Below are 14,348 nucleotides of genomic sequence, written 5' to 3'. Positions count from 1 at the left end.
GTTGCGAGGTGTTGTTATTTGTGTGCAGGTGTTGCTTACGTTGTGTTACTTGGTTCTCCTACTGGTTTGATACCTTGTTTTCATAACTGAGGGAAATACCTAGAGTCGCTATGGTACATCATCCCTCCCTCTCCAGGGAAATACCGACGTAGTTCCAGCTACCATCAAGGAGAATTTCTGGCGCCGTTGCCGGGGAGGATCTTCAACATAACCAGGTTCCTAATCACAAATCTCATCTCCTTGCAATTTACATTATTTTCCATTTGCCTCTCGTTTTCCTCTCCCCCATTTCACAATAATTTGCCATTTTATTAGTCTCTCTTGTTTCGTTCGCCATTTTCTTGCCGGATCTGTTTTTGAGTGGAATCTTGGTGTGTGGTCATCATGACTCAAGAGAACACCAAGTTATGTGATTTCTCAAATAGCAACAACAATGATTTTATTGGCACTCCGCTTGCTCCTCCCGCCACTAGTGCAGAGACTTGTGATATTAATACTGCTTTGCTGAATCTTGTTATGAAAGACCAATTTTTTGGTACTCCTAATGAGGATGCCGCGTCCCATCTTAATACCTTCGTGGAATTATGCAATATGCAAAATAAAAAAGATGTGGACAACGATGTCATCAAGATGAAATTATTTCCGTTCTCTTTGTGTGATTCTGCAAAAATTTGGTTCTCTTCTTTGCCTCACAATAGTATTGATTCTTGGAATAAGTGCAAGGATGCTTTTATCACTAAGTATTTTCCTCCCGCAAAAATTATTTCCCTTAGAACATAGATCATGAATTTCAAGCAACTTGAACATGAGCATGTTGCGCAATCTTGGGAAAGGATGAAAATTATGCTAAGGAATTGCCCAACTCATGGGTTAAAACTTTGGATGGTCATACAAATTTTTTATACGGGATTGAATTTTGTTTCTCGTAATCTTTTAGATTCTGCCACGGGTGGTACTTTTATGGAAATTACTTTGGCCGAAGCCACCAAATTGCTTGATAATTCATGTCAAATTATTCGCAATGGCATACCGAAAGAGCTCCTACTAGTAAAAAAATTAATTTGGTTGAAGAAATTTCTTCTTTGACTGAAAAAGTTGATGCTCTTGTGAAATTGGTTGCCAGTAGAAGTGCCCCTATTGATCTTAGTGATATGCCTTTGTCTAGTTTGATTGAGCAAAATAGTGATGCCATTGGTGTGAATTTTATTTCTCGCAATAATTACAACAATAATGCTTATAGAGGAAATTTTAATCCTAGGCCTTTCCTAGTAATTCCTCTAACAATTATGGTAATTCCTATGGAAATCAATCTTATAATAATAGGAACACCTCTGATCTTGATAATAATATTAAAGAGTTTATCAATACACAAAAGGTTTTCAACACTTCCATAGAAGAAAAGTTGAATAAGATTGATGATTTGTCTAGAAGTGTTGATAGAATTGCTCATGATGTGGAAAATCTCAAGATGAAAAGTTTTGTGCCTAAAGTAGATGAATCAATTTAAGCTCTTTATGTTTCTATGGATGAAATTAAGAAAAGAACTGCTATGCTTAGAGCTAAAAGAGAATTTTTTAGAAAAAAGCTTTTTCTAGTGATTATTCTTGCAAAAGTGATGAAGATCTTAAAATGATTGGTGTTTCTTCTATTGATTCCTTGTTTAGTAAAGTTAATAATGATGAAAAAGGGACTGGAGAAGAGTTAACTTTAGGTAGAAGGCGTCCCAATATTTCGGAGGGAGAAAATCTTGTTGAGAAAATTGATGAAAGTGGGTTTGGAGAGGTCAAAACTTTAGCTAGCGATGTGCCCACTATTTTGGGTTACAAAGACTTTAGTTATGATAGTTGCTCTTTGATTGATTGTATCTCTTTGTTGCAATCCATGATAAATTCACCCCATGCTTATGAACAAAACAAAGCTTTTACTAAACATATTGTTGATGCTATGATGAAAGTTCTTGAAGAGAAATTGGAATTAGAAGTTTCAATTCCTAGAAAATTGCATGATGAATGGGAACCAACCATCAAAGTCAAGATTAGAAATTATGAGTGTTTTGCTTTGAGTGACTTGGGTGCTAGTGTTTCTACAATTCCAAAATCTTTATGTGATGTGCTTGGTCTTACCAATCTTGAAGAATTTCCCTTGAATTTGCACTTGGTGGATTCTACTATTAAAAAGCCTATGGGAAGAATTAATGATGTTCTTATTCCTGCAAATAGGAATTATGTGCCCATAGATTTTATTGTTCTTGATATTGATTGTGATCCTCTTGTCCAATTATTCTTGGTAGGCCGTTTTTACGCACTATCGGTGCTGTGATTGATACAAAAGAAGGCAATATTAAGTTCCAATTTCCTTTAAGGAAAGGTATGGAACACTTTCCTAGAACTAGAATTAAGCCACTTATGAATAAATCATGAGGGCATCTTATGGATCTCGAACCAAAGATGACAAAACTTAGATCCTTGATTTATGCCTAGCTAAGGGCGTAAAACTATAGCGCTTGTTGGGAGGCAACCCAAAGAATAAAAATTATTTTTGCTTTTTGCTTCCTATTCTTGAGTGTTAGCACAATTATGCTACTGTTATGATTGTGTTTTTATGTTTTAATTAGTGTTTGTGCCAAGTAAAGCCTTTAGGATCTTCTTGGGCAATAGTTGTTTGATCTTGCTGAAAAAACAGAAACTTTTACACTCACAAAATTAATTTTCATTTTTTCCTAGAGAACGATAAAATACCCAATCCAATTGCACTAGATCATTATACAAATTTCTCAGGTCGTCCTATTTTTTCAGAGTTTTTTGAGTTACATAAGTATTCGAAATAGTCAGATTTCTACAGACTATTCTATTTTGACATATTCTGTTTTCTTTGTGTTGTGTGCTTATTTTGATGGCTCTATGGTTTTATTTGATGAGTTTTTCCATAGAAAAGTTGGAACAGTAGATATAATACAAAAACAAAATATGAATTGGTTTGATACAACACTTATAGTAGTGGTTTATTAATCTTATACTAATGGATCTCACGAAGGCTTTGTTGAGTTTTTTGTGTGATTAGAGTTTTCAAGTTTTGGGTTATCTTACGATGGATGAAGGAAGGATGTAAGAGCCTAAGCTTGGGGATGCCCCAGCACCCCAAGCTATTATCCAAGAATGAGTAACCAACTAAGCTTGGGGATGCCCCCGAGTGGCATCCCCACTTACTTCCAACAACTATCGGTATTTTACTCGAGACTATATTTTTATTCGTCACATGATATGTGTTTTGCTTGGAGCGTATTGTATGATATGAGTCTTTGCTTGTTTTATTTTGTGTTTTAAGTCATCAATCCTTGCTGGACACACCTATTTGAGAGAGCCAAAATTATGTCATGACTTGTTAGAATTGCTCTCTATGCTTCACTTAAATCTTTTATGAGCTAGGATTTGCTCTAGTGCTTCACTTATATCTTTTTGAGCATGGTGTGCGTTGTTAAATCTTGAATAAATTATCTCTTGCTTCACTTAAATTATTTTGAGAGAAAGAAAATTTGTTATGCTCATGATCTTCACTTATATTTGTTTGAGCTTATGAAAAGAAACACATGAAAATTAGTCCCAAAGTGATAGATATCCAAGAAGGATAAAGTAAAAGAAAATGTCATGAAGATCATTGGACAAAATAAACTTGATTCTTAGTAATAGTTTTGAGATATGATGATGTGATATGTGAGTTATGTTGATGAGTATTTATGCTTTAGTAGGAATATTGGTGTTAAGGTTTATGATTCCCTATGCATGCATGAAAGTCAATAATCATGCAATGAAAATTATATCCTACTTGTGGTGTATTATTCGGTGTTAATTATGCTTAATTCTTGCTTATGAGATTATTCATTTCTTGGTTGGTTTCTTCCCAATCTTTTTGCTAGCCTTCATTTTGCACTAACTATGACCTCTACTTGTGCATCCAAAATCCTTTAAACCAGTTTTGCCACATGAATCCACTATATCTACCTATATGTGGTATTCTTTTGCCGTCCTAAGCAAATTTGCATGTGCCATCTCTAATTTCCAAAATAAACTTCTCTATTGTGTGTTTGTTTCGCTCGCGGAGCGGTGAGGGGTGGCTAATATTTTCCATGCTAGATGTGTTATTCTCAAGATGAGTGTTTATTCACTTGTCATTGAACGAGAGTAAGGCAAAGGTATTAGGGATGCCCAGTCCTGGAATGCAAAAAGAAATGAATTTACTTTATGTTGTCAAATAATAAATTCCTTGGAAAGTGTTGGTATGGAGGGCACCCGTGGATACAGTTAGCCATGGAAAGTGAAAGTTATGGTGGAAAAGGAATAAACTCTATTTTCTGATTGGGAACCGCCTATGATATATCTATGCATGGAAAGTATTGGGAACTCTAAGTCGTTTTCGTTGGTGGGATGGATACACCTCCCAAAATGTTTTTATCTCAAAATTTTCACTTTGAGCTCTGGCACCTCTACAAATCCCTACTTCCCTCTACGAAGGGCCTTTCTTTTACTTTATGCAATTTTTATTTTGAAATTTGAGTCTCCATCTTCTCTCATAAAAGAACCAACTAGGAGGCAATATGATCGTGCTCAAGTATTGGGTGTAGTTACTATTCGAGTGTGTTTCATGAATGGATCAATGTTTGAGCGTGATAGGCTAGGGATAACTTTTTAGCATTGATATTTTGAAAGACATGGTTGCTTGTTGATATGCTTGAGTATCTGAATTATTATGTCAAAACTAGACTATTGCTTTGAATCACATAAAAGTCCAAATGTCCATGCTATAAAGAAAATAATATGATATGACTTGATGAACAACACTCCACATCAAAAATTCTGTTTTTTATCACTTACCTACTCGAGGACGAGTAGGAGTTAAGCTTGGGGATGCTGATATGTCTCCAACATATCTATAATTTTTGATTGTTCTATGCTGTTTTATTATCAATCTTGGATGTTTTATAATCATTTTATAGTTATTTTATATCATTTTTTGGTACTAACCTATTGACATAGTGCCAAGTGCCAGTTGCTGTTTTTTCCATGTTTTTTACATAACAGAAAATCAATATCAAACGGAGTCCAAATGCCATGAAACTTTACGAAGATTTTTTATGGGCCAGAAGGAAGGCAATGGGCCCTGGTTACCCCTCGGGGTGCCCCGAGGGGGGCACAACCCACCAGGGCGCGCCAGGAGGCCCAGGCGCGCCCTGGTGGGTTGTGCCCACCTCAGGTGCCCCCTGGACCGCCTCTTTGCTCTATAAATACCCCAAAAATACCAGAACCCTAGGGGAGTCGACGAAATATTCATCCAGCCGCCGCAGAGTCCAGAATCACCAGATCCAATCTAGACACCATCTCAGATGGGGTTCACCACCTCCATCGGTGCCTCTCCGATGATGCGTGAGTAGTTCTTTGTAGACCTTCGGGTCCGTAGTTAGTAGCTAGATGGCTTCATCTCTCTCTCTATTGATTCTCAATAGAATGATCTCTTGGAGATCCATATGATGTAACTCTTTTGCAGTGTGTTTGTTGGGATCGATGAACTTCGAGTTTATGATCAGATCTATGTTTTTATATCCATGGAAGTATTTGAGTTCCTTTGATCTCTTTTATGCATGATCTCTTATAGCCTCGTATTTCTTCTCCGATATTTGGGTTTTGTCTGGCCAACTTGATCTATTTATCTTGCAATGGGAAGAGGTGCCCGGTAGTGGGTTCGATCTTACGGTGCTTGATCCCAATGACAGAAAGGGAACCGACATGTATGTATCGTTGCTACTAAGGATAAAAAGATGAGATCTATATCTACCTCCATATAGATAAACGGATCTTGTATACATCATGTCATCGTTCTTATTGCATTACTCTGTTTTTCCATGAACTTAATACACTAGATGCATGCTGGATAGCGGTCGATGTGTGGAGTAATAGTAGTAGATGGGGGCAGGAGTCGGTCTACTAATCTTGGACATGATGCCTATGTAATGATCATTTCCTGGATATCGTCATAATTATTTGAAGTTCTATCAATTGCCCAACAGTAATTTGTTTACCCACCGTTTTCTATTTTTCGAGAGAGAGAAGCCACTAGTGAAACCTACGGCCCCCGGGTCTTCTTTCTAATATATTTGCCTTACGATCTACTTCTCCTTTGCATTTTTATTCAGATCTATTAAACCAAAAATCCAAAAATACCTTGCTGCAATTTATTCTATTTGGCGTTCGATCTATCAATCTACTACAATTTATCTCACGTCTGTTTGCCTATCTTGAGGCGCCGTACCCCGGAAGGGATTGACAACCCCTTTAACACGTCGGGTTGCGAGGTGTTGTTATTTGTGTGCATGTGCTGCTTACGTTGTGTTGCTTGGTTCTCCTACTGGTTCGATACCTTGGTTTCATAACTGAGGGAAATACCTATCGTCGCTGTGCTACATCATCCCTCCCTCTCCAGGGAAATACCGACGTAGTTCCACCTACCATCACGCCGCGCCACTCGCTTTGCAGCGCTCCAATGGTCTCGCCGTGCGGTGAGCCGCGGCCTATCGGCGCATACGCGCCTAGCTTGCTCTGCGGCATGCCATTGTTCATGTTGTGTGGTGAGCTACAGCCTCTCGGTGCTAGCATGCCTATCTTGATCCGTGGCACTAAAGCTCCATGCGCCAAGGGTTTGCTCAACCCTGGTGATGACGTGCATCACGGCGTCGTCCATCACGTTGCTGGGGAGCGCCTTGGCCTCGACGGGTTGTGGTGCCTGCTCGTTTTTGTTGTCAACGAGGTTGATGGCAGAGGCGGCGCTTTGGTGGGTTGGCATGCTTGGAAAACGTGGATGTGCTACAGGCTACGCATGTTGCCTCCATGCGTCACGCGCAGCCTAGGTTTATGCCCAATGAGGACGGGGCGTCGACCCGTTGGCTGGGCAGCCGGGGTTTCTGCCAGCCCACCCGTGTTTGAGTCCCTGCTCGGACGCGCTATGCTCACGGAGTTTCTCCTATAAAAAATGCCAATGAGGGTTAGCCCTTGGGTTGGTCTCATTTTTTTAGGTTTATGCGCAATATCGCTGGGTGGAGGGAAATCGGTGAGGAAATGGCGGGAAACGGTAGCGTGTTCATAAAATGTCATCAATTAATGGAAACTTACCATAGAAAGAACATCGAGCTAGCACAAGAAGTAGATGATGATCAGATGATCGTTTATCCTAGTTAATTATGCATGTAATAGTTTACTTTGGTGTGTGGAAATGTCATGTGTGTACTAGCCACCTATGTAATTGGATGTTTGGCACGTATTACACACATCTTGTTTATGTGAAATGTTTTTGTTCTCTTGGCTCAACACAAACAGTTTATCAGAATGAACTGTATGCCCTCCATTGCACACACCTTGATCTGGTTGAACCGTTTCTGTTGCAATCGGAAGCAGTTCATCCGAGTGAGCCGTATGCCGTATATCGCACACACCTTGATCTGGTTGACCATTTCTTTTGTGTTGCCTAATCACAAACAGTTCATCCGAGTGAACTGTATGCAGTATATCGCGCACTCCTTTATTTGGCTGCCTATTTCTTCTGTTCTGCCACATCGCAAACAGTTAATTGAACTGAACGGTATGCCCCTCATCGCACACGCAACTAAAATATGAACCGTGTTTGATGTACCCTTCATCGCAAACGTTTTGCATCTTTTTTGATGGGTTTTTTACATCACCGTTTGCGATTAATGCATCGCACATAGTTCCGTCAAAGGGTCTCTGATCGTAGTTCGCATTAGCAGCATCCTGCAGTAGTGGTTGGCTTTTCAATGTGTCCGCATGATCATCGTGGTTTGTTCATTGATGTAAAGTTGGAGCTGCAGTGGCGGGCCCGAGTGGTGATGATGACTGGCGAGGGATGGTTTGACTCGATGATTCTCCATGGTGCCAACCTTGCATATTTATTATTCATAACTCTCCTTCATAATCAGAGCTACCGTGTCGCTAACAAATATGGCTGACTGTTTGGCAGATCTTAGAGTGACTTCATGCAGCTGTTGCGGCCAGGGCTTCACCGGCGGTCATTTGAGGTGAAGTCAAAGTTGCTTGCTCGATGAGGAGCGATGACGATGATGTTGGCATGCAACCTTGGTGATGTTCTATTCAATGCAGTGTGTAATGTGCATGGTGTATTGTCATGTTCCATTTTTTGGAAAGGAGGTTTACCTCTGGCCTCTGCACCGATCGATGCATACGTCCATATTATTAAAAAGCGTAAGAAGGTCTTAAGTTCCAATGTTGCTTGTAATCCGAACAAAGAGAAATTTTTTTGTAACGTGCCACATTCGGCGAAAATGCTGCACATCTGGCAACAAAGAATAGACTACAATGCCTACACACCTAGCCTATTATTAAGTCGCCATCCAAATCGGCTGAAGATAGCCTATGCTACCGTCTCCCAGCTGTTGCACCCAATATCCAAAGGCTCCCTGAAATCCGCATGAGTGAGTAACGACCACATACGGATCCAAGCTGTAGCTCTGTAGATGACCTGCAAAAAGTTAGTGAAGTTTGTCCCATTAAATATCATATCATTTCTCGTGTTCCATATAGCCCATAAGAGTGCACATATACCTATCCGAATACGTTTAGCTATATATTTGTCCACTCCATTAAGCCATGTCCCAAATAACGTGTTTATGCTCGTTGGGGGATGAATGTTAAAAGCTATATGAATTGATCGCCATAACAATTTTGCAAGCAGACATCGGAGAAAGAGGTGTTTAATCAATTCATTTTGGTCAAAAAAACAACATCTCGAGTTACCAACCCAATTTCTTTTTAGCAAATTATCTTTGGTCAAAATAACTCCTTTGTGCACGAACCACATAAAGATTTTGATGCGAAGCGGAACTTTAATCTTCCATATGTGTCAAGACCTCAACAATGGACCGGAATAAATTAAGTCTAATACATGGATTTCACAGAGAAAATTCCGTTCAAGGTTAACTTCCACCTGATTGTATCTGCCTGGTTTGAAAGTTGAACATCCCTCAACCTACGGACTAGGTGAAGCCAAGCATTCCAGCGTTCCCCTACGAGGGATCTCCTAAACTCGATATTAAGTTTTATCAAGCTTAATACTGTGGTGACATAATCCTCCTTACGTTGCACAATATTATATAAGGAAGGGTATTGTAGAGCTAAAGACATCTCCCCTAGCCAAGTATCCTCCCAAAATCTAGTAGTGGTACCATTACCAACTAAGAACTTTACCTGTTGGAAAAAAGATACATTTGTCCTCATTAATCCCTTCCAAAAGGGTGAGTCTGTTGGCCTTGCACTAACTTGGGACAAGGTCTTAGAGTGTAAGTATTTATTCCGCAAGATCTATATCCACATGCCCTCGATCTTGGTAGATAGTCTGTATAACCATTTGCTAAGCAGTCATCTATTCTTAACCTCTAAATTTTCAATCCCTAGCCCACCCTGGTCTTTTGGTCTACACAATATATCCCATCTAGCCAGTCTGTATTTCTTCTTGGCCTCATCACTTTGCCAAAAGAATCGGGATCTATAGAAGTCGAGTCTTTTCCGTACCCCTACCGGTACTTCGAAGAAAGATAAGAGGAACATCGGCATGCTTGTCAAAATCGAATTTATTAAAACCAGCTGACCTCCATAAGACATTAGCTTGCCCTTCCAGCAGCTTAGCTTTTTTTCAAATCTATCTTCAATACATTTCCATTCCTGGTTCGTTAGCCGACGATGATGAATTGGGATCCCTAGATAACTAAATGGTAAAGATCCCATTTCACAATGGCACAAGTTTCTATAATCATCTTGTTCTTCTTTAGCTCTCCCAAAGCAGAACAATTCTCTCTTATTAAAGTTGATTTTGAGCCCAAACAGTTGCTTGAAAAGGCATACCACAAGCTTCATATTCCTGGTCTTGCCTGATGTCGTTGCCCAGACTCTGGGTCCTGAGTTCGCCGATTACTACTGGCTGCCTGCGGATGGCACGCGAGGCTGCATCATCCTCGCTTGGCGAGCGTATCATGTCTCCCTCTCTAACCGTGTCGTTGGCTCCTACCACATTTCCGCTACCGTGATGCTTGCCTCGGGCGGCCCCCCTTGGTGCATTACGGGCGTCTATGGGCCACAGGCAGATGCAGATAAACTTGAGTTTCTCGCCGAGCTCCATGATGGCTGACGCTTGGATCATTGGTGGGGATTTTAACATGATCATGTGCACCGAGGACAAGAACAATGACAGAATTAACCACCGCATGATGAGCCGGTTTCGTCGGCTCATCTCTGACTTGGCTCTCCATTATATCTACCTTCAGTGCCGGAGATATACCTGGTCGAACGAGCAGGCGATCCCCACCCTCGTTAAGAACGATCACATCCTTTGCACCGCGTCTTGGGCGACCTTATACGCGCACTGCTCTCTGCGCTGACTAGCCTCCGCGGTGTCCGATCACTGCCCGCTCCTACTTGAGTGTTCGCCTCAAACTACCTCAAAGCGGCGCTTTCACTTCGAGAGATTTTGGATCAAGTTGGACGGATTTCACCAGTTGGTTGACGAAGCATGGAACTCTGTCGCCCCCAACACTGACCCGTTTCGCACCATCTACTTCCGCCTAAAAGCTGTTGCACGCTGGCTGCACGGCTGGAGTGCACGAACCGTTGGCCATGTTTCCATGCAAATCATGCTTGCCTGTGAGCTCATTCTCCGGCTTGACACCGCCCAGGACTCCCGCCCGCTTGCTCCACATGAGGCTTGGCTGAGGTGCGAGCTCAAATGCGCCTACCTTGGGCTCTCCTCCCTTGAACGCTCGATCGCCCGTGAGCGGGCTCGCTTCTGTTGGCTCAAAGTTGGCGATACCAGCACAACATTCTTCAAAATCCATGCGGCACATCGCAGCAAGAAGAATTCCATCTCCCGCCTGCGTGTGGGAGATGCAATCGTGTCTGATGACGAGGCCATGGCCCGAGCAGCCTTCGACCATTTCACTTCCATCATCGGTCGAGCTGCCGCACACGATTTCAGCCTCAACCTTGGGGCCCTGGGCCCCCGTCACTTCGACCTTGCTGAGCTCGATCGGCCGTTCACCGAGGACGAGATTTGGGCTGGTGTGAAATCGCTCCCGCTCGGCAAAGCACCTGGAGCGGATGGGTTCACCGCTGAGTTCCTTCGGGCATGCTGGGGCACTATCAAGGGAGACATTTGTGATGTTTTTGACAAGATCTTCTCGATGAATGGTTGTGGCTTTCAGAAGTTAAACCAAGCTCTGATCACCCTTCTCCCCAAGAAGGTTGATGCTTCCAGCTTGTCTGACTATCACCCCATTAGTCTCATCCACCTAGTTGCGAAGCTTTTCGCCAAGGTCCTATCCCCGCGCCTTGCTCCGAGGATGGCGAGCCTCGTGTCTACAAACCAGAGTGCTTTCATCGCCGGCCGCGGCGTCCACGATAACTTCTTGCTGGTCCAGCAGACGATGCGGTTGTTGTACAATCTCAAAGCACCTCGGATCCTTCTCAAGATTGACATTGCTCGTGCATTTGACATGGTCTCCTGGCCTTTCCTCCTCGAGACGCTCTCGCACATGGGTTTTGGGAGGCGCTGGTGTGCTTGGATCTGCATGCTGCTCTCTACTGCGTCCACCCGTGTGCTTATCAACGGCAACCCGGGGCCTCCAATCCAGCACGAGCAAGGCTTGCGCCAGGGCGACCATGTTTCCCCCATGCTATTCTCCATCGTCATTGACACCCTTAACAGCCTGCTCCAGCATGCCGTCTCCAACGGCGTCCTTCAACGGCTCACCAACAGACATGCGGCCTCTAGCATCTCCCTTTTTGCCGACGACGTTGTGCTCTTCTGCCACTTGGACCCGGCCGAGTTGCGCACCATCCGCAAGCTCTTGGACACCTTTGGCAATGCCTCTGGCCTTCGGACTAGTTTTGCCAAATGCTTGGCTACGCCTATCAGGTGCCCTCCCGAGGTGTTGCCCGACATTGCTTCCACCTTGGCCAGCCCCATGAAGCACTTCCCGATCAAATACCTTGGCTTGCCACTGTCCGTGCGCAAGGCCTCCTCTTCCGACTTGATGCCCCTCCTCGACAAGCTCCTCCTCAAGCTCGCAACGTGGAAGGCCGCGCTGCTCAACCGAGGCGGACGGCTCGCGCTCGTGAGGCATGTCCTCGCCGCAATGCTGGCCCACATCCTTATGGCCATGGCTGTCTCCAAACCCATCTTACGACGAGTCACCCACATCATTCGCGACTTCCTCTTTTCAAGGATGCAAAGACGCGCGCGCTGGCTGTTGCCTCGTCAGCTGGGCCAAGGTCTGCCGCCCTGTTGAGCTGGGCGGTCTCGGCGTGCGTGACCAGCACCACGTCGGCATCGTGATGTCTACTACACAACCTTCTTCTTGTAGACGTTGTTGGGCCTCCAAGTGGAGAGGTTTGTAGGACAGTAGCAAATTTCCCTCAAGTGGATGACCTAAGGTTTATCAATACATAGGAGGCGTAGGATGAAGATGGTCTCTCTCAAGCAACCCTGCAACCAAATAACAAAGAGTCTCTTATGTCCCCAACACACCCAATACAATGGTAAATTGTATAGGTGCACTAGTTCGGTGAAGAGATGGTGATACAAGTGGTATATGGATAGTAGATAATAGTTTTTGTAATCTGAAAATATAAAAACAGCAAGGTAACGAATGATAAAAGTGAGCGTAAATGGTATTGCAATGTGTGGAAACAAGGCCTAGGGTTCATACTTTCGCTAGTGTAAGTTCCCTCAACAATGATAACATAATTGGATCACATAACTATCCCTCAACATGCAACAAAGAGTCACTCCAAAGTCACTAATAGCGGAGAATGAACGAAGAGATTATGGTAGGGTACGAAACCACCTCAAAGTTATTCTTTCCAATCAATCCGTTGGGCTATTCCTATAAGTGTCACAAACAGCCCTAGAGTTCGTACTAGAATAACACCTTAAGATACAAATCAACCAAAACCCTAATGTCACCTAGATACTCCAATGTCACCTCAAGTATCCGTGGGCATGATTATACGATATGCATCACACAATCTCAATTCATCTATTCAACCAACACAAAGGACCTCAAAGAGTGCCCCAAAGTTCTACCGGAGAATCACGACGAAAATGTGTGCCAACCCCTATGCATAGGTTCCCAATGTCACGAAACCCGCAAGTTGGTCACCTTAACATACATCAAGTGGCACGTGGTATCCCATTGTCACCACAGATATCCACGGCAAGACATACATCAAGTGTTCTCAAGTCTTTAAAGACTCAATTCGATAAGATTACTTCAAAGGGGAAACTCGATTCATTACAAGAGAGAAGAGGGAGGAAGAAACATCATAGGATCCAAATATAATAGCAAAGCTCGCGATACATCAAGATCGTATCATCTCAAGAACACGAGAGAGAGAGAGAGATCAAACACATAGCTACTGATACATACCCTCAGCCCCGAGGGAGAACTACTCCCTCCTCGTTATGGAGAGCACCAGGATGATGAAGATGGCCACCGGAGAAGGATTGCCTCCTCCGGCAGGGTGCCGGAACGGGTCTAGATTGGGTTTTGGTGGCTACAGAGGCTTCTGGCGGCGGAACTCCCGATCTAATCTCTGTTCTAGAAGTTTTAGGGTATATGGAGTTATATAGGCAGAAGAAGCTCGTCAGGGGAGCCACGGGGGCCCCACAAGGCAGGGGCGCGCCCTAGGGGGGTGGGCGCGCCCCCCACCCTCATGGACAGCTCTTGTATCTTCTGACGTGGGGTCCAAGTCCATCAGGTGTGTTTCCTTCCAAAAATAACTTCTCCAGTTGATTTCGTTCCGTTGCGACTCCGTCTGATATTCCTTTTCTTCAAAACACTGAAATAGGCATAAAACAACAAATCTGGGTTGGGCCTCCGGTTAATAGGTTAATCCAAAAATAATATAAAAGTGGATAATAAAGCCCAATATTGCCCAAAACAGTAGATAATATAGCATGGAGCAATCAAAAATTATAGATACGTTGGAGACGTATCACATCGCGCTGTGCACTAGATGGCTCTGGCTGCAGGCCACGGACCCAACGCGCCCATGGCGCCACCTGCGCCTGCCGTATGATCGCGAGGTTCAGCAAATCTTCAGAGCTTCTACGGTTTGGATGCTTGGTGATGGCAATACTTGCAGGTTCTGGACGGATCACTGGATCCACGGCCAATCCATTGCCGAGATCGCCCCCATCCTCGTGGCCATGGTTCCGCGTAGAAGGAAGCGCACGCGCCTCGTCGGCGACGGGCTGCGCAACCTGGGTTGGATCTCAGA

Source organism: Triticum aestivum, chromosome 1A (assembly GCF_018294505.1).
Source record: "Triticum aestivum cultivar Chinese Spring chromosome 1A, IWGSC CS RefSeq v2.1, whole genome shotgun sequence".
Classification (NCBI taxonomy): domain Eukaryota; kingdom Viridiplantae; phylum Streptophyta; class Magnoliopsida; order Poales; family Poaceae; genus Triticum; species Triticum aestivum.
Note: the sequence above shows the minus strand (reverse complement) of the source record.